At 40.3% G+C, this 25,966-nt stretch overlaps 1 protein-coding gene across 13 annotated transcripts in view; it reads left to right on the top strand.

Moving 5' to 3' along the window:
* The window catches only part of Mllt10 (MLLT10 histone lysine methyltransferase DOT1L cofactor), a 270,901-nt gene that overhangs the window by 41,794 nt on the left and 203,141 nt on the right, over positions 1-25,966 (top strand). The window lies entirely within an intron of this gene.

The following is a 25,966-nucleotide window of genomic DNA, read 5'->3' as shown; positions in this document are numbered from 1 at the left end:
GTACATAAATACTATAAAATTATCTTTAACCCTCAGACTATTACATTTGGCTTCTAAGTCTTTCAGTAGTAATTTTGCTCTTTTAAATTTCAAATTTCAAATGTCCCAACCTAAATTTTTTTCCTTTTTTTTTGTTTTATTTTTATGTTTTTTTTGAGGTATGGTCTCACTCTAGCCCAGGCTGACCTGGAATTTGCTATGTACTCTTAGGGTGGCCTTGAATTTATGGTAATCCTCCTACTTCTGCCTCCTAAGTGCTGAGATTAATGGAGTGAGCCATCATGCCTGGTGACTTCCTTGATCTATTATTATTTATTTACTTGAGAGTGATAGAGAAAGAGGCAGATAGCTAGAGAATGGGTGTGCCAGGGCCTCCAGCATGTGCCCCCTTCTGCATCTGGCTTATGTGGGTCCTGGGGAATGGAGCCTGTAACTGGGGTCTTTAGGCTTCACAGGCAAGCACTTATCTGCTAAGCCATCTCTCCAGCCCCTTGATCTTTTTATTTATTTACTTATTTTTCAAGGTAGGGTTTCATTCTAGCTCAGGCTAACCTGGAATTCAGTATGTCGTCACAGGGTGGCCTCGAACTCATGGTGATCCTCCTACCTGTGCCTTCCAAGTGCTGGGATTAAAGGTGTGTGCCACCACACCAGCACCCCTTGCTCTATTTTTAACATTTGAAACCATATCAATCGATTTATGGTGACTCATACTTTTTTTTTTTTTTTTTTAATTTTTATTAACATTTTCCATGATTATAAAATATATCCCATGGTAATTCCCTCCCTCCCCACCCCCACACTTTCCCGTTTGAAATTCCATTCTCAATCATATTACCTCCCCATTACAATCATTGTAATTACATATATACAATATCAACCTATTAAGTATCCTCCTCCCTTCCTTTCTCCACCCTTTATGTGGTGACTCATACTTTTGATCCCAGCACTTGTGAGGTGGGTAGAGGTAGGAGGATTAGAAATTCAAGGTCAGTTCGGGCTACTTGAGACCATGTCTCAAGAACAGACAAGCAAACAAACCAACACAAACAATACCAAAAGGTGATTCAAGTCTCTCATGACTTCTGGGAGGTTGTTTTTATGTCTGTCAGGATTGCCTTTTGGTATTACTTTTTTTTCCCCTGCCCAGGCTGACCTGGAATTCACTGTGTAGTTTCAGGATGGCCTCCAACTAATGGGAATCCTCCTGTCTCTGTCTCCTCAGTGCTGGGATTAAAGCTCCTTTCCTTTCCTCTTCTCTTTTTTTCTAAGATTTATTTATTATTTTAAAAAATATTTTTATTTATTTGAGAGAGAGAAAGAGGTAGAGTTAGAGAGAAAGAATGGGGCACACTGTAAATGAACTCCAGATGCATGTGCCTCCTTGTATATCTGGCTTATGTGGGTCCTGGGGAATCAAACCTGGATCCCTTTGCTTTGCAGGTGAGCACCTTAACTGCCAAGCCATCTCTCCAGCCCTAAGTTTTATTTCTGTTTATTTATTAGAGACAGAGTGAGGGGTAGAGAGATAGAGGGAGAATGGGCATACCAGGGCCTCTAGCCACTGCAAATGAACTCCAGACGCATGTGCCACCGTATACATCTGGCTTACATAGGAGCTGGAGAATTGAACCTGGGTCTTTTTTTAAAATTTAATTTAATTTAATTTTTTTTATTTTCACAATTTTTATTAACATTTTCCATAATTAAAAAAATATCCCATGGTAATACCCCCCTCCCCTGCACTTTCCCCTTTGAAATTCCATTCTTTATCATATTACCTCCCCATCTCAATCATTGTATTACATATATACAATACCAACCTATTAAGTACCCTCCTCCCTTCCTTTCTCTTCCCTTGAACCTGGGTCCTTAGGGTTTGCAGGCATGTGTCTTAAACACTAAGGCATTTCGGCAGTCTGGTATTACTTTCTTATTGTAAAATTGAAGTTATGTGATTAATGTTTTGGCATGTTGAGTTGATCACATCACTCTTGGTGCACTTATGCATGCCATGAATACCTGTAGGCTTCATTTTTGTCACTACCAGAGCAGGTTTTCAAGCCCTCATCTATATTTCCATATATATATTTCTTTTTTTTTTAAATTTTGTTTATTTTATTTGAGAGAGAGAGAGAGAGAGAGATAGAAAGAGGTAGAGATAGAGTGAGAGAGAGAGAATGCGCTACCTTGTGCATCTGGCTTATTTGGGTCCTGGGGAATCGAGCCTTGAACCAGAGTCCTTAGACTTCACAGGCAAGCACTTAACTGCTAAGCCATCTCTCCAGCCCTCCACATCTATATTTCTACATGGGTATCCCATCCTAGGCACCTTTCATTTGTCTACCTCTATAGTCATTGTGATTTAGGCCCAGAGGTTTTTTTTTTGTCTAGATTATTTTAATATTTTATAATGTGATATAATGGCATAGTTCATTTAATACAAAAAGTGGTAGCACGCACTTGGGAAGCAGAGGTAGGAGGGTTGTTGTGAGTTGAAGGCAAGCCCATGACTACAGAATGAGTTCCAGGTAAACCTCGGCTAGAGTGAGACACTACCTTGAAAAACAAGACTCGATTCCTCAGGACCCACGTTAGCCAGATGTATAAGGGGGCACACGCATCTGGAGTTTCTTTGCAGCAGCTGGAGGCCCTGGCGCACCCATTCTCTCTGTCACTCTCAAATAAATTTAAAAAATAAATAAATAAAAAAAATCCAAGCCAAAAATAAACAAAACAAACAAAAGGTAGAGAACAACTGAGATGTCCCATCTGTATATCTGGTTTGCAGCACACTTGTACATACATATGTACTTGAACACACAACTTGTGCTCACATGCATATGCCAGGCCTAATCATGAATGCCTATAATCCCAGCACTCTGGAGGCTAAGGTAGGGGGTTTGAAGAGTTCAAGAACATAATAAAAATATATACAGATCAATTTGATGGGCACTGTATATCCACTTAGTCAATTAAGAGGAGTGGCTTCCCCTCTAGGGTCTATGACCCTGGAAAGTATAGACTTTCAGGCATGTTTTTCTCTCCCATGGAGTGGGACTCAGATCCAACCAGAAAGTTGTTGGTTACCCCCACACAGATTATATCATTTTTGCTCTTGACAAATTACGTGGTTGTTCAGCAGTTGGGCAAGCCTATCAATGATTTTTTTTCACCCAGCACCCTGTGTAGCACTTTCTATCACCATGTCAGCTAGCTAGTAGGGGTAGGGTGTGTGTGTGTGTGTGTGTGTGTGTGTGTCTCGTTTTCAGCAGTAGGCTCTTAACTATTAAATTCTGGTGCACATCCAAGAGGTTTGGCAGTAGCCTATATTGTTTGGGCCTTCCTAACCAACAACTCATTGGGAGACATTCCATTCCTGGCATTGGGGTTTCCTTATAATAACCTATGGTTAATATTTATAGGAACTTTCTGCCCTATCTCGGGATGGCTTTCTCATTTTTTTTTGGTGTTTTTTTTTTTTTTTTTCTAGCTCAGGCTGACCTGGAATTCACTATATAGTCTCAAGGTAGCCTTGAACTCATGGTGATCCTCCTATCTCTGCCTCCCGAGGGCTGGGATTAATGGTGTGTACCACCATGCCCTTTTTTTTTTTCTTAATTATATTTAATGAATTCATATAGAAGTTGGTTTCCCTGTGTTTTTCACCTTGAAGTGTTTTTTGTTTGTTTGTTTTTGGTTTTTCAAGGTAGAGTCTTGCTCAGGCTTGCCCAGGCGGACCTGGAATTTACTATGTAGTATCTGGGTGTCCTCAAACTCATGGTCATCCTTCCATCTCTGCCTCCCAAGTGCTGGGATTAAAGGTGTGCACCACTATGCCTGGCACACCTTTAAATTTTGAATAATCCTCCCCTTCTTCCATTCCTATCCCCTAATCACTTTTTTTCAGATCATCAATTTTCCTACAAAGTTTACTTTCTTTTACATAGTGATATGTAGCAGATCTTTATTATCTATTCATCAGTTGATAGACAAATATGCTGGTTTTCTTTCCTAGCTATTGTGAATAGAGCAGCAATAAGCATGGCTGAGCAAGTATCTGTAGTAAAGCATGGTGTCTTTAGGGTATGTGTACAGGAGTGGCCTAGCTGGGTCATGTGGTAGTTCCTATTTTTTTTTTTTTTTTTTTGGTTTTTCGAGGTAGGGTTTTACTCTGGTCCAGGCTGACCTGGAGTTAACTCTGTAGTCTCAGGGTGGCCTTGAACTCACGGCGATCCTCCTACCTCTGCCTCCCGAGTGCTGGGATTAAAGGTGTGTGCCACCACGCCCGGCTTGTTCCTATTTTTTTTTACCTTAAAAAAAAAAAAAAAAATATATATATATATATACACACACATATATATATAAAATTTATTTGAGAGAATGGGCGTGCCAGGGCCTCTAGCCCCTGCAAACAAACTCCAGATGTGTGCGCCCCATTCCCCATTTTGCATCTGTCTTACGTGGATCCTGGAGAGTTGAACCTGGATCCTTTGGCTTTGCAAGCAAACACCTTAACTGCTAAGCCATCTCTCCAGTCCTACCTTTTTTTTTTTTAAATCCCCGTAGTAGTGTCTGGTTCTAGTCCAGGCTGATCTGGAATTCACTGTGTAGTCTCAAGGTGGCCTTCAACAAACAGCGATTGTACCATAGCTTTCCAACTGCTGGGGTTAAAGGCATGTGCTACCACGTCTGGCTTTATTTTTAGATTTTTTAATGTATTTTTTAAAATTTAAATTTGAGGTAGGGTTTTACTCTAGCCCAGGCTGACATGGAATTTACTATGTAGTCTCAGGGTGGCCTCAAACTCACGGCATTCTTCCTACCTCTGCCTTCCAAGTGCTGGAATTAAAGGTATGTGCCCCCATGCTCAGCTATTTTTAGATTTTTGAGAAGCTGTTATACTGATTTTCATAATGGCTGTACAAATTTATACTCCCACCAACAGTGAATGAGAGTTTCTCTTTCCCCCCACCATTGCTAGCATTTGTTGCCATACATTTTTTTTTCAAACATTTTTATTGATAACTTCTATAATTAAAGACAGTAAACCATGATAATTCTCTCCACTCCCCAACTCTCTCATTCACAAATATAGTCTCCATCATATACCTATTCTCTCTCAATTAGACTCTCTTTTTTTCTGTAAATCCTTTTTTTAAAATTTTTTTTATTTTTCAGATTATTTTATTAACAACTTCCATGATTATAAAAAAATATCCTGTGGTAATACCCTCCACCCCTTTTCCCTTTGAAAACTCCATTCTCCATCATATCCCCTTCCCCTCTCAATCAGTCTCTTTTATTTTGATGTCATCATATTTTCCTCCTATTATGATGGTTTTATGTAGGTAGTGTCAGGCACTGTGAGGTCATGGATATCCAAGCCATTTTGTGTCTGGGGGAGCATGTTGTAAGGTAGACTCTCTTCTTTTGATGTCATCTTTTTTTTTTAATATTCTGTTTATTTATTTATTTGAGACAGAGACCTGGAGAATGGGCAGACCAGGGCCTCTAGCCACTGCAGACAAACTCCCATGCACGCCACCTTGTATATCTGTCTGGCTTACCTGGGTACTGGGGAATCAAACCTAGGTCCTTAGGCTTCACAGGCAAAAGCCATCTGTCCAGTCCTGATGTCAACATCTTTTCCTCCTACTATGAGGGTCTTGTGAAGGTAGTAGTAGGCACTGTGACATCATGGATATTGAGGCCAATTTGTGTCTGAACTGTTACATTGTAAGCAGTCCTACCCTTCCTTTGCCTCTTACATTCTTTCTGCCACCTCTTCTGCAATGGACCCTGAGCCTTGGAAAGTGTCTTTTCTCAGAACCATGGTGTCTTTTGGGTCATCATAGTGGTCACTGCCATCTGAAAAGAGAAGCTTCTCTAACGAAAATGAGAGAAGCATTAATATATGGATATTAATGTTAAGAAAAGTGCTTACATGGCAGTTTGACGAGCATAATATCTACATTTAGGCAGACAAGAGCAGGTGTTATGCTCCTGGGGCTCATAAACTTCCACACCATAAGCCTTTTTGACTAGGTGTTCAATACCAGGCAAGTATTCACTCCCATGTAGCATGGCTCCAGTACTATTAGAGAGCATTTGCTCTCCCATACAACAGACATGCCACTATTGTACCTGTTGGGTTATTTGCCCTAGCAGGCCAAACTTAAGGCTTGCAGTGTCCACTGTTGTTCAGTACCACTGATGACTGGTGTCTCTGTCCCATAGTGTTGCGTAGAATGCTTTTTCCAGCATTTTGTCAGCTGGTCTATAGGGAAGATGTTTTCATCTCTAGTCTAGCTTAATTTCTCAGTGACCTTGCAGCCCAAGTGTGTGGAGGCTTCATCAGTAGGATCTTACCATCTAGTTCTGGTGGGAAACCAAGAGCTTTGGCAATGCCTGTAATGTTTGGGAGCATCTGGGACCTTCCTGGCCAACAACTCACTGGAAGGTATCCCATCCTTGGCACTGAAATTTATCTAGTAACTATCTATTGCTTCTAGGTGCACCATTGTCCAAAAAAAAATAGGTTTCTATGTGGCTATTCATAACATCTCAAATTTTGATTAACCATCCTCCCCCAACCCTTCTTTTACTCAGTCTCTTCCCCTGACCTCATTTAGGCCATTCCATCCCCTGTAATCATTCATCTACTTACATATATAATATACTATCCCCTCAAGTGCTCTGTCATCCTCCCTCCCTCATAGCCTCTTTCTAGCTTACTGGCCTTTGCTACCAAATTTTATTCCTACTCACATACAAGTCTAAACATTTGTAGCTAGATCCACATATGAAAGAATGTGTGACATGTAGGTTTCTGGGCCTGGGTTACCTCACTTAGTATAACCCTTTCCACATCCATCCATTTCCCTGCAAATTTAATAATTTCAGTTTTCTTTACTGCTGAATAGAACCCTATTGTGTAAATATACCACATCTTCATTATCCACTTACCAGTGGAGGGACATCTAGGCTGGTTCCATTTCCTAGCTATTGTGAATAGAAAAGCAATAAACATGAATGTGCAAGTATTACTAAGGTAGTGAGAAGACTTTAGGATATATGCCTAGGAGTGGTATAGCTGGGTCATATGGTAAATCTATTTTTAGCTCTGTCAAGAACTTCACTCATTTCCACAGTGGCCATACCAGTTTACATTCCCAGCATTGCCAGCCTTTATTGTCATTTGTTTTCTTGAGGATAGTCATTCTGACAGGAATGAGATGGAATCTGAAAGTACTATTAATTTGCATTTCCCTGATGGCTGAGGATGTAAAACACTTTTTTAGATGCTGATATGCCATCTGTATTTCTTCTTTTGAGAACTGTTTATTTCGTCCCATAGGTCATTTTTTGGTATAAAAATATAATTAGGATTTTTCCATTTAATTTAATTTTTTTCTTTTCAAATTTATTTTTATTAACAACTTCCATGATTATAAAAATTATTCCATGGTAATGCCCTCCCTCCCCCCATTTTTTCCCCTTTGAAACACCATTCTCCATCATATTTCATCCCCTTCTCAATAAGTCTCTCTTTTATTTTGATGTCATGATCTTTTCTTACTATTATGATGGTCTTGTGTAGGTAGTGTCAGGCATTATGAGGTCATGGATATCAAGGCCATTTTGTGTCTGGGAGCATGTTGTAAGGAGACCTACCCTTCCTTTGGCTCTTACATTCTTTCTGCCATCTCTTCTGCAATGGCCCCTGAGCCTTGGAAGGTGTGATAGAGATATTGCAATGCTGAGCACTCCTGTCACTTCTTTCCAGCACCATGATGCCTTCTGAATCATCCCAAGGTCACTGCCATCTGAAAAGAGAAGGTTCTCAACCAAAAGGGAGAGTAGCATCAATATATAGGTATGAACATTAAGAGAAGTGCTTACTGGGCAGTTTGATGAGTATAGTATATACATTTAGCCAGACAGCAGCAGACGTTACACTCATAGATCTCATGACTTCCTCTGTTTTAGGTTTTTAGTATCAGGGATGTCTTCCCTCCCATGGAGCGGGCCTCCAGTCAAATTAGAAGGCAGTCAGGTTTCACCATGAAAGACGTGCCACTATTCCACCTGTTGGCTCATTTGTCCTGGCTGGCCAAATAAAGGCTTGCAGTGTCCACTGTTGTGTATCTTCTGGTGATTTCTCTCTCTCCCATTGAACTCCATGCAGAATGGCTTCTTCCAGCATTCTGTCAGCTGGTCTACATGGATGAGGTTATCAGCTCAGCTCCAGCAGGATTTCTCAGTGACCTTGCAGCCCAAGTATGTGGAGTCTTCAGCAATAGGGTCTTAACCATGTATTCCTGGTGGGAAACTAAGGGCCTCGTCAATGGCCTATAACATTTTGGGGACATGAGGGACCTCCCTGCCCAAAAACTCACTGGAAGGTATCCCATCCTTGGCATTGAAAATTTTCTAGCAACAATCTATGGCTCCCATAGGTAATTTTTTAATTGGGTTGTTTGATTCTTACAAGTTTCATGAGTTCTTAATATATCCTAGATATTCATCCTGTGTCAGATGTGTAACTGGCAAAGATTTTCTCCCATTCTGTAGGTTGCCTCTTTCTCTATTCACAGTGCCCTTTGCTGTACAAAAGCTTTTTAATTTCATGAGGTTCCAGTGGTTGATTCATGATCTTATTTCCTGAGTAACTAGGGTTATACTCAGAAATTCATTGCCTAAGCCGATAACGTTGAAAGGTTTTTCCTGTAGCAGTTTCAGAGTTTCTGTTCTGATATGAAGGTATTTGATTAGTTTGGACTTGATTCTTGCATGGAAAAAGATAGGGATATGTTTTTTTTTACTTTCTTTTTTTTTTTTTTTAAGATTTCTTTATTAGAGAGAGGGGAGAGAGTGAAAGAGAGACAGAGAGACAGAGAGACAGACAAGAGAGAGGGAGGGAGGGAGGGAGGGAGAGAATGGGTGCTCCAGCGCCTCCAGCCACTGCAGACGAATTCCAGATGCATGTGCTACCATGTCCATCTGGCTTACATGGGACCTGGAGAATTGAACCTGGGTCCTTAGGCTTCACAGGCACACACCTCAACAAGGATGTATGTTCATCCTTACACACACACACAAACACACACAGTTTTCCCAGCACCATTTGTAAAAGAGGCTGTCTTTTCTCTAGTGAATATTTTTGGCATTTTTTTCCCTCCAAGATCAGATGATGATAGCTGTGTGTGTCTAGGTCCTCTAAAATGTTCCTATTGTCTTTGTATGTGTCTTTGTGGCAGTACCATGCTGTTTTTTTTTTGTTACTATAGCTCAGTATCATAGCTTAAAATTGGGTATGGTTGTACTGCTAGCCTTATTTTTTTGTTGCTCATAATTGTGTTGGCTAAGATGCACAAGGGGTTGCACGCGTCTGGAGTTCGTTTACAGTGGCTGGAGGCCCCGGCACGCCCATTCTGTCTGCCTCTTTCCCTGTCTGTTGCTCTCAAATAAATAAATAAAAACGAACAAAAAATATTGTTTTGGTTACTTGGAGTTTTTTGTGCTTCTAGATGAACTTAAGGCTTTTTAAATTTAATTAAAATTTTTTTTTTATTTTCATGAAGAATGCCATTGGAACTTTGATGGGGATTGCATTAAATATGTAGATTGCTTTTGGTAAGATTCACATTTTCACAATAAGTTTTTTCCTATCCCAGAACATCAGTTGTCTTTCCATTTCCTAGTGTCTTCTGCGGTTTCTCTCTTGAGTGTTTTAAAGTTCTAATTGTAGAGATCCTTCACTTCCTTTGTTAGGTTTATTCCAAGGTACTTTACTTACTTATTTATTTATTTTTAGATTTTTATTAGCATTTTCCATGATTATAAAAAAATATCCCATGGAAACCCCCCCCCCCCACTTTCCCCTTTGAAATCCCATTCTCCATCTCAATACTTATTTATTTTTTGAGGCAGGTGTGAATGAGAGTGAGTCCCAGATTTTATCCTTATCATGTTTGTTGTTAGTATATAGGGACGCTCTTGATTTTTGTGTGTTTATTTTCTATCCTGTAAGCAATAGTGTTAATTCTTTCATGAAGGTCTGGTAACATTCACCAGTGAATCCTTCTGGGACTGGACTTCTTTTAGTTGGGAATTTTTTTTTTTTTTTTTTTTTTTGAGGTAAGGTCTCACTCTGGTCCAGGCTGACCTGGAATTAACTCTGTAGTCTCAGGGTGGCCTTGAACTCACAGCGATCCTCCTACCTCTGCCTCCCGAGTGCTGGGATTAAAGGCATGAGCCACCACGCCTGACCTGGGAGTTGTTTTTTTATAACTGCTTGGATCTCCATACTTGTTAGTAGGTCTATTTAAGTGGTTAATCTCATCTTGATTTAATTTAGGTAGGACATTAAAAAAAAGAAAATCATCCTATTTCTTTTAGATTTTCAAACTTCATTGAGTATATATTCTTATAATATGTCCCTATGATTTTTTGAATTTCTCTGGTTTCTTTTGTGATTGTGCCTTTTTTCATCTCTAGATTTTATTTTATTTTATTTTATTTTATTTTATTTTATTTTATTTATTTGAGAGAGAGAGGCACATATAGTGAGAGAATGGGCCGCCAGGGCCTCCAGCTGCTGCAAACGAACTCCATATGCATGCGCCACCTTGTGCATCTGGCTAATGTGGGTCCTAGGGAACCGAACCTGTGTCTTTTGGCTTTGCAGGGAAACTCTTCAACTGCTAAGCTATTCCTCTAGCCTTTTTTTTTAATGAGGTCGGGTCTTGCTCTAGCCGACCTGGAACTCGTCATGTAGTCTTACACTGGAATCGAAGGTGTGTGCCACCATGCCTGGCTCTTTTGTATATTTTATTTTATTATTTTCTTTTGTTTTATTTCTGAGGTAAGGTCTCACTCTAACCTAGGTTGACCTGGCACTTACTTTGTACTCCCAGGATGGTCTCACTGTGATCCTCCCTGTTCTCTGAATGGAAGGATTGAAGGTGTTGATCACCATACCAGGCTATTTTTTTTTTCTTTCAGTATTTAGTCTCAGGGTGGCCTCAAACTCACAGCTATCCTCCTATCTTTGCCTCTTGAGTTCTGGGATTAGAGACATGTCTTATCTGAAAAGCATCTTTTTTTCACTACTTTATTTTGTTGGAACACATGACTATAAAAGTGAGCTCTCTCTCAGGAATATCTATTTTTTTTCCCCCCCTGAGGTAGAGTTTCACTCTAGACCAAGCTGACCTGGAATTAACGATCTAGTCTCAGGGTGGCCTTGAACTCATGTTGATCCTCCTACCTCTACTTCCTGAGTGCTGGGATTAAAGGCGTGCGTCATCACACCTTGCTGGGAATCTTTATTCTTTTCTTAAATCATTATCACACTATTCCAATTATTTGTAACTATGACCTTGAGTCGGAATTCCAAGTTTTACAACCTTCTGTATATTCTGTATATTAGATTGCATATTCTAAGTCCTTCACATTTCCATATAACTATTAGAGTGAGGTTATCACTCTAGTTGGTTTGAATTTATAGAGGAGTTTGAGAAGTGGCATAATAATAGTATTGAATCATCCTGTTTATACTATAATTTATCATAGCATGCTCTTTATTTAGGCCTATTTAAAAACATTTTATTTATTTATATGCAAGCAGAGAGAGACAGAAGAGAGACAGAGAACCAGCACATTAAAGGTGAGCACCTTTAATGCCAGGACTTGAGACAGAGGTAGGAGGATCACTGTGAGTTTCAGGCCAGCCTGGGCTAGAGTGAGAGCCTTTTAGAAAAACCAAAAATGATTGTATTACACTCCTCCTCCCCTCTCCTTTTTCCTCTTCCTCCTTCTCTCCCCTCCTCTTCCTCTTCCCTTCTCCTTCCCCCTCGTCTTTGTTCTCCTGCTCCTCTGCTTCCTTCTCCCCTCCTCCTCTCCTTCGCCCTCCCTTTCGTCCCCCTCCTCTCCTTTTCTTTTTCACCCTTTCCCCCTATCTTTCGTCCTTTCCTTTTTCTTGCTTCTAATCTCTTCTCCTTCCTCTCTTCCTCCCCTCTTTTCTCCTTTTCTTCCTCCTCTCCACTTCCTCCATCTCTTCCCCTCCTCTTCCCCCCCCTCTTCTCCCTTTGTTCTCCCTCTTCTTCCACTGTCCTCCTCTTCCCACCTCCCCTCCCCTTCCTTCCCTTCTCATTTCCTCCTACTCCTTCCCCCTCCTCTTTACCCTCTTCTTCCTCCTCTTCCTCTCTTCCCTCCTCTACCTCCCCCTCTGCCTCCCTTATTTCTTCCCTCCTCCTCTCCTCCTCCAATGTAAGGTCTAACTTAACCCTAGGCTGACCTGATACTCATTCTTAGCTCCAAACTGGCCTTGAAGTCATGTTCTTCCAACCTCAGCCTCTCCAGTACTGAGATTAAAGGTATGCATGCCCAGCTAGCATTATTGTTAATTGTTTGTAGAGGAGCTTGGAGAGTGAGTTGGGAACATTTGTTGTCTCTGTTATCTGGATTAAAAAAAATTTTTTTTTTTTGAGGTATTGTTTTGCTCTAGCCCACACTGACCTCGAATTCACTGTATAGTCTCAGGTTGGTCTGGAACTCATGGTGATCTTCCTACCTCTTTTCCCCGAATGCTGGGATTAAAGGTGTGCACCACCATGCCCAGCTGGATTTTGGTTTTTCAATTGTGGTAGGGTCTAATTGTAGCCCAAGCTGACCTGGAATTCACTATGAAGCCTCAGGCTGGCCTTATACACAGTGATCCTCTACCCCTGCCTCCCCAGTGCTAGGATTAAAGGCGTGCACCACCATGCCTGGTGCTGGAAATATTTTTGTGAGATTGTTGTATTTTGCAGATTGTTGTATTTTGCCTAATACGGGCAAGAATTTATCAACGAATAAAATCTGAGCCTGAAGTTTTTTAAAAATTATCTTTATTAATTTATTTATTTGCGAGCAGATAGAAGAGAAACAGAACGGACAGGCAGGGGCATATAGCCACTGCAAATAAACTCCAGATACCCAGGCAGACACCTTAACTGCTTAGCCATCTCTGAGCCTGGAGTTTGTTTGTTTGTTTATTTATTTATTTTTTGGGGGAGGATCCATTTATTTATTTATGTATTTATTTTTTGTTTTTTTGAGGTAGGGTCTCACTAGCTCAGGCTGACCTGGAATTCACTCATGGCGATCCTCCTACCTCTGCCTCCCGAGAGCTGTTTTTATTCCTGATATTGGTTGGTAAGTTGTCCATCTCCCCTCCCCCCTTTTAAAAAAATTAATGTACTTTTAATTCTTTTGAGGCAGGGCCTCATTGTGAAGCCCTTGCTGGTCAGAAACTTGCTACATTACATAGAGCAGACTGGATTAAAATTTAAGGTGATCCTTTTGCTTCTCCCTCCTGAGTGCTGGGATTTCAGTTAGGTGCTCAGCTCCCCCCTTTAAATTTTTATTTATTTGTTTGCTTATTTATTGAGAGAGAGAGAGAGAGGGAGGGAGGGAGGGAGGGAGGGAGGGAGAGAAAACAAAGTGAGTATGGAAATACCAAAGGCTCCTGATGCCGTAAAGAAACTCCAGATGCATGAACCATTTTGTGTGTGGCTTTGCATGTATACTGGGGAATTGAACCTGGGCCTTTTGCAAGCGAGCACCTTTAACTACTGAGCCATCTCCCAATCCCCAAGTGATTTTAGTCATTTTAGTTTCATTATGTCTTGAGCCAGGCAATATGGCACGTACCTGTAATCCCAGAAGGACAGATTGCTTATTCTTTGGAAAAATTATAGTTTGGATTTTTTTTTTTTTTTGGTGGTGATGTTTGTTTTGAAGTAGGGGGTTTCACTCTAGCCTAGGCTGGCTTGGAATTCACTGTGTACTCTCAGAGTGGCCTCGAACTCATGGCAATCCTCCTATCTCTGCCTCCCAAGTGGTGGGATTGAAGGCATGTGCCACCAGTACCCTGTTGGAAATACTTATTTGTGAGAATGACAGAAAGAGTCAGTGCCTCTTGCTCCTACAATCGTCAGACACATGCATCACTTCATGTTTCTGGCTTTATGTGGTACTGGGGTAACTGAACTCAGTCCAGCAGGCTTGGATAATAAATACCTGTAACCATTGTGCTACCTCCTCAAATCCACAACTGAGATTTTCATACCTGATTTGGGCCAGAAGTCCTGCATCGTATGAGACTGTTGTAAACTGCTGAACAAACATACCACACATCTTAAAGTGCAGAGCTTGTAAACTGTACTCCCTTCCTTTGGAAAGAAGTTATTTTCAGAAATAGAGCCCTGAAAAGTCATGCATCTTTTAACATAATGATTAATTGACTTGGAATAAAAAAACATTGCTGCTTTTCAATCTAAGGAATAAAATGCCCACAGAACCTTTCTGTAGATTCAACTTTTTTTCTGTAGATTGAACTTTTCTACTTCATGGTAAGTGTGATGGTTTGAATATAAATGGCTCCCCATAGTCTCAGGTGTGTGTGTGTGTGTGTGTGTGTGTGTGTGTGTGTGTGTGTGTAGTTTTTTGAGGTAGAGTCTCACTCTAGTCCTGGCTGACCTGGAATTTACTGTGTAGTATCAGGGTGGCTTTAAATTCACAGTGATCCTCCTACTTCTGCCTCTGGAGTACTGGGATAAAAGGCATGTGCAGCCACACCATCTTTGCCTTAGGTATTTTTTAAAAATATATTTTAATTTTTTACTTATTTGAGAGAGAGAGAGAGAATGTATGAGAATGGGTGCACCAGGGTACCCAACTGCTGCAAACAAACTCCAGATGCATGGGATACCTTGTACATCTGGCTTACATGGGTCCTGGGGAATCAAACCTGGGTCCTTTGATTTTTGCAGGCAAGCATCTGAACCACTAAGCCATTTTCTTCAGCTCAACCTCAGGTATTTTTGATTAAGTTTCCTAAACTGGTTGTGGTAGTACACACCTTTAATCCCAGCACCTAGGAGGCAGAGGAAGGTGAATTGCTGTGAGTTTAAGGCCATCCTGAGACTACATAGTGAATTCCAGGTCAGCCTGGGGTAGAGTGAGACCCTAACTCAAAAAAAAAAAAAAAAAAAAAAATTAAGCTTCATGTTTAAGTCTGTAGCAGACAGAGCCCAACTGGAAGAGTGTGTCAATGGGGCAAATTGTCATTTGAGCCATAGGTGGTTGTTCAGAGTCAATGTGATTCTTGCTAATGCTGGCTGTTGACACTCTGCTATGGATGTATGACACAGTGTGTGAGCTTCCTCCACCATGATGAAGCTGCCCTTTGGATATGTAAGCCTGAATAAAAACCTTTCCTCCCATGAGCTGCTTCTGGTCACATGTTTGTTCTAGCAGTGAGAAAGTAACTGCAAAAGAAAAATTGGTATGATGAATCTGACCATGTAGTTTTTGATCTTTTTGGAGTGTCTTTGCAGAAGGAATATGAAAGAATCAGGTAATTTGGACTAGACAAGCCTTGCAGTGCTATAAGCATAGATCAATGACCTATTCTGAGAATTTGAAAATCATAAATTGAGAGAAAATTTTGGACAGTGAAGGCATGGCTTATGAAGTTTAAAAGGGGAAGAGAAGAATTTTTTTTTTTTTCAAGGTAGGATCTCAATCTAGTCCAGGCTGACCTGGAATTCACTATGAAGTCTCAGGGTGGCCTCGAACTCACAGCAGTCCTCCTACCTCTGCCTCCCGAGTGCTGGGATTAAAGGTGTGTGCCACTGCACCTGATCAAGAGAAGAATTTAAAAAAAATACTTTGTATTTATTTATTTGAGAGAGAGACAGGCAGATAGAGAGAGGATCGGTGTGCCAGGGCCTCTAGCTGCCAGAAACTAACTCCAGATGCATGTGCCACCTTTGTACCTCTGGCTTATGTAGGTCCTGGGGAATCAAACTTAGGTGTTTTGGCTTTGCAGGCAATTGTATTAACTGCTAAGCCATCTCTCCAGCCTCAAGAAAATAATTTTTTTAAAATTGTGAGCAACAGAAAAAGTGGCAGAGACAAAGAGAAAGAGAGAGAGAATGGGTGCAGTAGAGCTTCGAGGCACTGCAAACAAACTCCAGATGTATGTGCCACCTTGTGCATCTGGCTTATGTGGGTACTGGAGAATCAAGCCTTGAACCGGGGTCCTTAGCGTTTAACTGCTAAGCCATCTCTCCAACCCAAGAGTTGTTTTTTATTTCTCAATTTTTATTAACATTTTCCATGATTATAAAAAATGTCCCATGGTAGTACCACCCCTCCCTGCTTTCCCCTTTGAAATTCCATTCTCCATCATATCACCTCCCCATCTCAATCATTCTACTTACATATATGCAATGCCAACCTATTAAGTACCCTCCTCCCTTCCTTTCTCTTCCCTTTATATCTCCTTTTTAACTTACTGGCCTCTGCTACCGAGTTTTTTTCCTTCTCACGCAGAAGCACAATCATCTGTAGCTAGAATCCACATATGAGGGAGAACATGTGGCGCTTGGCTTTCTGGGTCTAGGTTGCCTCACTTAGTATAATCCTTTCCAGATCCATCCATTTTTCTGCAAATTTCATAACTTCATTTTTCTTTACCGCTGAGTAGAACTCCATTGTATAAATGTGCCACATCTTCATTATCCACTCATCAGTTGAGGGACATCTAGGCTGGTTCCATTTCCCAGCTATTATAAATTGAGCAGCAATAAACATGGTTGAGCATGTACTTCTAAGGAAATGAGATGAGTCCTTAGGATATACGCCTAGGAGTGCTATAGCAGGTCATATGGTAGATCAATCTTTACCTGTTTTAGAAACCTCCACACTGATTTCCACAATGGCTGGACCAGATTGCATTCCCACCAGGGGTGTAGAAGGGTTCCTCTTTTTCCACATCCCCGACAACATTTATGATCATTTGTTTTCATGATGGTAGCCAATCTGACAGGAGTGAGATGGAATCTCAATGTAGTTTTATTCTGCATTTCCCTGATGACTAGTGACGTAGAATATTTATTTAGATGCTTACATGCCATTCGTATTTCTTCCTTTGAGAACTCTCTATTTAGCTCCATAGCCCATTTTTTGATTGGCTTGTTTGATTCCTTATTGGTTAACTTTTTAAGTTCTTTGTATATCCTAGATATTAATCCTCTATCAGATATATAGCTGGCGGAGATTTTTTCCCATTCTGTAGGTTGCCTCTTTGCTTTTTCCACTGTGTCCTTTGCAGTGCAAAATCTTTGCAATTTCATGAGGTCCCAGTGATTAATCTCTGGTTTTATTGCCTGAGCAATTGGGGTTGTATTCAGAAAGTCTTTGCCAAGACCAATATGTTAAAGGGTTTCCCCTACTTTTTCCAATAGCAGTTTAAGAGTTTCAGGTCTGATGTTAAAGTCTTTAGTCCATTTGCACTTAATTCTTGTGCATGGAGAGATAGAAGGATCTATTTTCATCATTCTACAGATACATATCCAGTTTTCACAACACCATTTGCTGAAGAGGCTGTCTTTTCTCCAATGACTATTTTTGGCATTTTTATCGAATATCAGGTGGCTATAGCTACCTGGGCTTACATCTGGGTCCTCTATTCTGTTCCATAGATCTACATGTCTGCTTTTGTGTCAGTACCACCCTGTTTTTGTTACTATGGCTCTGTAGTATAGGTTAAAATCAGGTATGGTGATACCACCAGCCTTATTTTTGTTGCTCAGCATTATTTTAGATATTCGAGGTTTTTTGTGATTCCAAATGAATTTTTGGATTGTTTTTTCTATTTCCATGAAGAATGCCTTTGGAACTTTGATAGGGATTGCATTAAATGTGTAGATTGCTTTTGGTAAGATTGACATTTTCACAATATTGATTCTTCCAATCCAGGAACAAGGGATGTTTTTCCATTTCCTAGTGTCTTCTGCAATTTCTCACTTGAGTGTTTTAAAGTTCTCATTGTAGAGATTCTTTACTTCCTTGGTTAGGTTTCTTCCAAGGTACTTTATTTTTTTTGATGCAATTGTGAATGGGAGTGATTCTCTGATTTCATCCTCTGTGTGTTTGTTGTTAGCATATAGGAAGGATACTGATTTCTGTGTATTTATTTTGTATCCTGCTACGTGGCTGTAGGTTTTTATCAGCTCTAACAGTTTGCTAGTAGAGTCTTTAGGGATCTTTATATATAGAATCATGTCATCTGCAAATAATGATAACTTGATCTCTCCTTTCCAATTTGTATCCCTTTTATGTGTATCTCTTGCCTTATTGCTATGGCTAAGACTTCCAAAACTATATTAAATAAAAGTGGGGACAGTGGACTCCCTTGTCTTGTTCCTGATTTTAGTGGAAAAGCTTCCAGTTTTTCCCCATTTAGTAATATGTTGGCTGTAGGCTTTTCAGAAATAGCTTTTATTATATTGAGATATGTTCCTTCTATTCCCAGTCTCTGTAGGACTTTTATCATGAAGGGATGTTGGATTTTGTCAAATGCTTTCTCTGCGTCCAATGAGATTATCATGTGATTTTTGTCCTTCAATCCATTTATATGATTTATTACATTTATAGATTTGCGTATATTGAACCATCCCTGCATCTCTGGGGTAAAGCCTACTTGGTCAGGGTGAATGATCTTTCTGATATATTCTTGTATTCTGTTTGCCAATATTTTGCTGAGAATTTTTGCATCTATGTTCATGTGGGAGATTGATGTGTAATTTTCTTTTTTTGTTCTATCTTTGTTTGGTTTTGGTATCAGGGTCCAAGAGTTGTTTTTGTAACTGGCCTAGCGATGGAAAGGCTGGCTGTGTGCTGTCTATGCCCTGAGAATTTGAGTAAAGTTATATATAAAAGTAATGGAAGCTGGGTGTGGTGGCACATGCCTTTAATTCCAGGCAGAGGTAGGAGGATCACCAAGAGAGTTCAAGGTCACCCTGAGACTTCATAGCAAATTCTAGGTCATCTTGGCTAGAGTGAAACCCTACCTTGACAAACAAAACAAACAAAAAAAAAAAAGGAATAAACTTTGGTGTGCTTTGTGGAAGTGTAAAACTGAAATATATGAAAAATCACCAGTTACAGGAAAAATTCAAGCCAATTTGAAGTTACTGGTACAAGAGGCTGGTTTTAGACTGAAGCTTCAATTGTTAAGGAGATTATCACCATTAAACGTGGTGAGGTGGACATGGTGATGTACACCTTTAATGCTAGCACTCAGGAAGCAGAGGTAGGAGGGTTCCTGTAAGTTAGGTCAGCCTGGGCTCAAGGGGGACCTTACCTCCCCCAAGCACAAAGCAACAACAAAAGTAAAAGGTGGGCCAATGACTTCGGACAATGATTAAAGATACCCTGAGGGTGAAAACTAGCCCATGGAATGTTCAAGTAAGCACGAATGCAAATTTTGCCAATTCTGTAGAAAAGAGGTGACTTGATAGAAGTGTATTTGTCAAGCTTATTTCCTTCCTGGATTTATAAATTTGGCTATGTTGCCCACTTGGTACTGGGTGGGTTTGAAGTCATGGAAAATGCTTGGAAGCAGGTCATGAAATGCACATTGTTCCAGGAGTTGCTGAGATGTGGCAGTATAAAGCAGGATTGAAATCTCTGTTTGGAGGCAGTAAGTCCATTGTTTCGAGCTATGAAGATGATTTGTGGGTTGCAATGGAGACCCTCAAGTTTGGATATCAGGATTGTGAGATTGCTGCCAGCGATAACTACCAGATTTGGATGGAGTTTTCCCTGGGCTCTGAGCAGCCCAGCTGGAAGGGTAGAATAAGTAACTGAGATGTTGTTACTAAAACAGTGTTGGACTTGGAACAGCAGTTTTTTTTTTTTTTTTAAATTTAAATTTTGGGCTGGAGAGATGGCTTAGCGGTTAAGCGCTTGCCTGTGAAGCCTAAGGACCCCGGTTCAAGGCTCGGTTCCCCAGGTCCCACGTTAGCCAGATGCACAAGGGGCGCACGTGTCTGGAGTTCGTTTGCAGAGGCTGGAAGCCCTGGCACACCCATTCTCTCTGTCCCTCTGTCTTTCTCTCTGTGTCTGTCGCTCTCAAATAAATAAATAAAATTAAAAAAAATTATTTTATATGTAACAGGTTATATTCTTGCATCCCCTCACTCCTGCTCCTGTTTCCCTGGGGCCTTACTCAGTACACTTTATGGTATTCACTGTGAAGTTATGAAGGCCTCAGTTAGTCCCTGTTGGATAATGAGGGAACTATGCCTGAGGATATTATTAAGCACTCTGTGGTTCTTACACTCATTCTGGCCCCTCTTCTGCAATGTTCCCTGCTCCGTGGCAAGCCTGTTGGCAGTCTGTTGTAGTGTTGAGCTTTCTGTAGTCTCTGGATTTCTGTTTTGATTGATCACTGTGCCTGTCACCATTGCCCTGGAGTTGGTTGTCAGGCTAATAGTAAGAGCACTATTTATGTTTCTGTTCCCTCTGCAACTTCTCCTGGATACCTGCAGATGTAGTGGAGGGTGGCATATCTTGTGGTGGCTGTCAGCCTTCTTTATTTTATTAATATATATTTTTTCATGATAGAGTCCCACTCTATTCCAGGCTGACTCATGAGTGCTGGGATTAAAGGTATGTGCCACCATACCCGGGTCAAGGCATTTTTTTGAAATTTGTTTTTTAATAAAAACTTCCATGATTATAAAAAATATCCCATGGTAATGCCCTCCCTCCCCCACTTTCCCCTTTGAAACTCCATTTTCCATCATGTCCCCTCCCCCTCTCAATCAGTCTCTTTTATTTTGATGTCATGATCTTTTCCTACTATTATGATGGTCTTGTTTAGGTAGTGTCAGGCACTGTGAGGTCATGGATATCCAGGCCATTTTGTGCCTGGGGGAGCACTTTTAAGGAGTCTTACCCTTCTTTGGCTCTTAATTCTTTCCGCCACCTCTTCCGCAATGGACCCTGAGCCTTGGAAGGTGTGGTAGTGATACTGCACTACTGAGCACTCCTGTCACTTCTTTCTAGCACCACGATCCCTTCTGAGTCATCCCAAGGTCACTGCTATCTGAAAAGAGAAGATTCTCTACCAAAAGTAAGAGTATCATTAATATAAGGGTATGAACATTAAGAGAGGTGCTTACTGAGCAGTTTGATGAGCATAGTATATACATTTAGCCAGACAGCAGCAGACGTTACACCCCTAGGGCTCATGACTGTTTTAAGTTTTCAGTATCAGGGTTGTATTCCCTCCCATGGAGCGGGCCTCCAGTCCAATTAGAGGTCGGTTGGTTTCCATCATGACAGACATGCCACTGTTGTACCTGTTCTCACATTTGGCCTGGCTGGCCAAATACAAGGCATGCAGTGTCTACTGCTGAGTATCTTCACTGGTGATTTCTCTCTTTCCCATTGAACTGCATGCAGAATGGCTGCTTCTTTCTGTCAGCTGGTCTACATGGAGGAGGTTATCAGCTCAGTTCTAGCATCAACCTAGGCATTTTTTGATTAAGATTAAACTTTTATTTAAGAAAATGTTTTATTTATTTATTTAATTTAGAGAGAGAATGAGAGAGAGAAAGAGAGGGAGAGAGAAAGGCAGATAGAGGGAATGGGCATGCCAGGGCCTCCAGCCACTGCAAAGAAACTCCAGATGTGCCACCTTCAGAATCTAGCTTTATGTGGGTACTGTGGAATTAAACCTGGGTCCTTTGGCTTTGCAGGCAAACCACTAAGCCATCTCTCTAGCCAAGGATTTAGCTTTCTACTCAAGTCTCTAGCAGGCAGTGCTTTGCTGGAATATGTATGTTGCTGGGAGGAAGATATTGAGTCCGTACCTAAGGTGTGTGTGCTGTGCCAGGTAAAGTCCTGGTTCTGGTTGTATGATGAAGTGAAGTGGCCTCTTCGACATGATTATCCTTTCCCTGGAATCAATAAGCCTTAAATGAGCCCTTTCCTACCATAAAATTTGCTTATGCTCAGGTGTTTTATCCAGCAGTGAGAAGGTCACTGCTCCAATAAGAAAAGGAAGGCACTCCTGCCCTTGTTCAACATATAGAATTTGGTCTGAGAATTAAAAGCAGAAGTCATTCTTAGTCCTCTGGTGTAAGGTGCTTATCACAGAAACAAACTGTTTGCATTTCAGTTGGGTTTTCAGTTTTGGTCACCTGTGAAATTTCTTCTCTTTGCATCTTTGGGATTGAAAGAGTAGGGTTGCCCTCACTTTCAGCCCTTTTGCCTATACCTCTTATACACAAAACAATAATACTGTTACCGTCCCAAAGTTTACAAATTCAACATGGTATTCTGAAAGAGTTTATAACAATCCGTAGTACAAAAGACACAAGGGAAAAAGCACTATGGGTCTGCCAAAGAACACTGACCCTGGGCAAGCCAGCTGGCCCAGATTTACCTCAAGCGTTTGGATGACTGGCATTAACAGTAAGGACAAATACCTGTATTTAAAATTGAACTAAGTTAAGAAGCTTTATGTAAAAATGCCATTTTGGTATTTGTAGGTTTTCTTCAAATACATACATCCCATTTCCCACCATAAAGTGTCCTGATGGCCTTGGGATTAAAAGTCTGATCATCCTTCTACAGATACATATCCAGTTTTCTCAGCACTATTTGCTGAAGCGGCTGTCTTTTCTCCAGTGAGTATTTTTGTTGAATATCAGGTAGCTGTAGCTATCCGGACTTACTTCTGGGTCCACTATTCTGTTCCGCTGATCTACATGTCTGCTTTTGTGCCAGTACCATGCTGGTTTTGTCATATGGCTCTGTAGTATAGGTTAAAGTTAGGCATGGTAATACCACAGCCTTATTTTTGATGCTCAAAATTGTTTTAGATATTCAAGATTGTTTGTGATTCCAGATGGATTTTTGGATTTTTTTTTCTATATCTGTGAAGAATGGCAATAGAATTATGATGGGGATTGCATTAAATATGTAGATTGCTTTTGGTAAGATTGTCATTTTCACAATATTGATTCTTCCGTTCCAAGAACAAGGGATATTTTTCCATTTCCTAGTTTCTTCTGCAATGTCTCGCTTGAGCGTTTTAAAGTTTGCATTGTGAAGATCCTTCACTTCCTTACTTAGTTTTATTCCAAGGTACTTTATATATTTTTTTTGATGCAATTGTGAATGGGAATAACTTTCTGATTTCATCCTCTGTGTGTTTGTTGTTAGCATATATGAAGGCTACTGATTTCTTTGTATTTATTTTGTATCCTGCTACATGGTTGTATGTTTTTATCAGTTCTAACAGTTTGCTAGTAGAGTCTTTAGGGTCCTTTATGTATAGAATCATGTCATCTGCTAATAAGGATAACTTGATCTCTCCTTTCCAATTTGTATCCCTTTTATGTGTATCTCTTGCCTTATTGCTATGGCTAAGACTTCCAAAACTATATTAAATAGAAGTGGGGACAGTGTGCACCCTTGTCTTGATTTTAGTGGAAAAGCTGCTGGTTTCCCCCATTTAGTAGTATGTTGGCTGTAGGCTTGTCATAGCCTTTATTATATTGAGATATATTCCTTCTATTCCCAGTCTCTGTAGGACGTTTTTTTTTTTTTTAGAATTTGTCAAATGCTTTTTCTGCACCTAATGAGATGATCATGTGATTTTTGCCCTTCAGTTCATATATATATAATGTATTACACTTATTGATTTGCATATGTTGAACAATCCCTGCATCTCTGAGATAAAGCCTACTTGGTCAGGGTGAATGATCTTTCTGATTCTTGTATTCTGTTTGTTGGACTGTATTAGGTGTGCCCCCTGGTCATCTAGTTTAGGTACTCTGTTCTCACCTTCATCTTTTGAGATTTTCTACAGTTTTTTTTTATATCACTATGTTTACTAGTATTTCTGACAGGTTTTTCTTCATTATTTCTATTTCTTTACTTATGTCTTGACCTCTTTATTTCACTAAATTGGTTACCTGTTTCTTTGATTTCCTCTTTGACTTCCTTGAGCCTATTTATAATCTTTCTTTTGAAATCTTTCTCAGGCGTTTCCTGTAACTCAGTCTCACTAGAGGTCATTTCTGATGCATTAATACTGTTTGGTGGATTTATATTGTCTTGATTTTTGGTGTTGTGTTATAATGTATATATTTTTATATCTTGGATTAACTTAATGCTTAGATTTTCTAGTTAGCTGTAGTATTATTAGATGTATCACTCAATCTGATGTTCTGTATTTTCTGGGTAGGAGCATAATGTGTTAGGTGTGCCTTTTAAGACTCTCAGACTATCTACAAACGTGACCCTAGATGTTGGGTTTGGCTTGTATGAGAGTATTTACGTAGACTGAGTGGAACAAAATACAGCCAGATTCTAAAATATAACTAAACAATGTATGCATTCAATGAAAAACAGCAGAGTATTTAAGCAACCAGAACCTGTAACAAAGTCAATCCCTTAGGGTGTGTGGTGCCCCACTCCCTTCATCCTGTTAACAAGGAGGTTAAGATTTCTGGTCCGTTGAGGGTTCCAAGTCATTTTGTGACCAAGTGAGTCCCTTCCCTAATGAAAAATAGAAGAGGAAACAAAGCCATTATAAATCACGAAGCCTGTAACATATTGGAGGCAACAGGGTCCTCTCTGGCCAACAGTTCACTGGAAGGTATCCTATCCCTGGCACTGAAAATATTCTAGTAACAGTTTTTGGTTTCTGGATGTGCCATTATCCAAAAGGAGATTTTTATATATTTTATTCAGAATATTTTGAATTTTGATTGACCCTCCCACCACACTTTTTTTTACTTCGTCTCTTTCCCTGGCCTCACTTAGGCCATTCCTCTCCTTGTAATCTGTTCTCAAAATACATACATACACAACCCGAACACACATAAATATACTATACCCTTAAGTCCTTCCCCCTCCCTCCCTTATAGCCTTTTTCTACCTTAATGGACTCTGATACCAATTTTTGGTTCCAGCTTACACGCAAGTCTGAACATTTGTAGCAAGGATCCACATATAAGAGAGAATGTGTGACGTTTCTCTTTCTGTGTCTTGTTTAAGTCACTTAGTATAATCCTTTCCAGGTCATCTGTTTTCCTGCAAATTTCATAATTATGTTTTTCTTTACCACTGAATAGAGCTTAGTTGTGTAAATATACCACATCTTTATTACCCATTTATCTGTTGAGGAACATCTATGCTGGTTCCATTTCCTAGCTTTTGTTAATAGAGCAGCAGTAAACGTGGATGTGCAAGTAACTCTAAGGTAGTGAGAAGAGTCATTAGGATATATGACTAGGAGTATTATAGCTGGATCATATGGTAAATCTGTTTTTATCTGTCTCAGGAACCTCCACACTGATTTCTACAATGGCTGTACCAGACTACATTTCCACCAAGGGTGTAGAAATATTCCTTGTTTTCCACATCCATGCCAATATTTATTGTCATTTGTATTCTTTTTTTTTAAAATTATTTATTTATTTATTTGAGAGCGACAGACACAGAGAGAAAGACAGATAGAGGGAGAGAGAGAGAATGGGCGCGCCAGGGCTTCCAGCCTCTGCAAACGAACTCCAGACGCGTGCACCCCCTTGTGCATTTGGCTAACGTGGGACCTGGGGAACCGAGCCTCGAACCGGGCTCCTTAGGCTTCACAGGCAAGTGCTTAACCGCTAAGCCATCTCTCCAGCCCGTCATTTGTATTCTTGATGATAGCCATTCTGACAGGAGTGAGATGGAATGTCAAAGTAGTTTTAATTTGCATTTCCTGGATGGCTAAGGATGTAGAATACTTTTTTTAGATGTTTATATGTCATCTGTGTTTCTTCTTTCGAGAACTCTTTAGTTCTATAGCCCATTTTTAAATTGGATTGTTTGATTCTTTTCCTGATTTATTTATTTATCAGAGACAGAGAGAGGGAGTGAGCGAGGCAAGGATGGAGGGAGGGGGAATGTTAGGGCCTCCCGCTACTGCAAATGAACTCCAGATTTATGTGCTACCATGTGTATCTGGATTAAGTGGGACCTTGAGAAACGAACCTGGGTCCTTGGGCTTCACAGGCAGGTGCCTTAAATGCTAAATCATCTCTCTAGGCCAGGGCTG

This window comes from Jaculus jaculus, chromosome 15, assembly GCF_020740685.1.
Source record: "Jaculus jaculus isolate mJacJac1 chromosome 15, mJacJac1.mat.Y.cur, whole genome shotgun sequence".
NCBI lineage: Eukaryota > Metazoa > Chordata > Mammalia > Rodentia > Dipodidae > Jaculus > Jaculus jaculus.
The sequence above is the reverse complement of the archived record's forward strand: the minus strand, read 5'-3'. Positions and strand labels throughout refer to the sequence as shown.